Raw genomic sequence first — 1,134 nt, forward strand, 5'->3', positions numbered from 1 at the left:
CACAGTGTACTTTCAAATTATAATTTCATGCACTAGAGCCTTACAATCTCTCCCTCTCATCCCTTCTTCCATTATTATACATTTTACTTTCACATGAGTTATAAGCCCCATTGTACATTTCAACTCTCTTTGTCATAGTCAATTCATTTTTACAGTTATTAAAAATAAGAGAAATACCTTTTATTTTTACCTTACTTTTTCTATCTTTGTCACCCTTCATTTCTTTATGTAGATCTAAGTTTAAATCTGCTATCATACTGCTTTTTTGATGATGATGAACTTTTTTGATGATGAATTTCTTTGAGCACTTCTTGAAGAACATTTCTGCTGACATTTCTCAGCTTTCGTTGTCCAGAAACATTTTCATCTCACCTAAATATCTTGCAGGGTATGAAATTCCGGGCTGTCAGATTTTTTTAAAACTCTTTTTAACATACGGTTACATATGAGAAACAACCTGTGATGACCAAATAACGCATTTCTCTTTTCCAGTTCTTCAGGGAAGCAGCTGGGTGCTTTCTGGTAACACCCAGCACTCCCTCAGGTGAAAGGCTGAGCACAGCTGACTCCTGGCCTCTTCCAGATCTTGCAGGGCTCCGGGGGCATCAGACATCCTCTGGCTCAATCCCTGCAAAACCTTACAAAAACGCTGCCGTGAAAATTCTGGGAGCGTTTCTTGAAACGCGAAAGAATAATCTAGGCCAGTGAAGCATAACAAAGGTTTCAATTCCAGGTCTCTAATAAAAGTTAAAACTTTAGTCTATGGCCATGCCACCCTGAACACGCCCGATCCCGTCTGATCTCGGAAACTAAGCAGGATCGGGCCTGGTTAGTACTTGGATAGGAGACCACCTAGGAAGACCAGGTGCTGTAGGCATTAAAAAAAAAAAAAAAAAAAAGTTAAGACTTTATAGTTTATCGGGCTTTTTCTCACTGTTAGAATGGGGACAACTTTCTTTGAAACTTTCTACATTTTACGTGGAAGCAGAATATAAGATTTTTCTAATTTCCTCAAATAAAATCTCCTTGTTAAATGTCATCAGTCTCTCTGTTTTTCCTGAAGGTTAGAACCTTTATTTAAGCAAAAAGAAAATAATTTACTCTGTAAAGTGCTTAGCTTTTGAGATACTAGCA

At 37.6% G+C, this 1,134-nt stretch overlaps 1 non-coding gene across 1 annotated transcript; it reads left to right on the plus strand.

The window, feature by feature from the left end:
* The first annotated feature begins 758 nt into the window (after positions 1-758).
* LOC111742452 lies at positions 759-877 on the plus strand. The gene has a single exon (XR_002781312.1). It is a non-coding gene; the product is annotated as a 5S ribosomal RNA (ribosomal RNA).
* Positions 878-1,134: the final 257 nt, after the last annotated feature.

Source organism: Pteropus vampyrus, unplaced genomic scaffold (assembly GCF_000151845.1).
Source record: "Pteropus vampyrus isolate Shadow unplaced genomic scaffold, Pvam_2.0 Scaffold94, whole genome shotgun sequence".
Taxonomy (NCBI): Eukaryota; Metazoa; Chordata; class Mammalia; order Chiroptera; family Pteropodidae; genus Pteropus; species Pteropus vampyrus.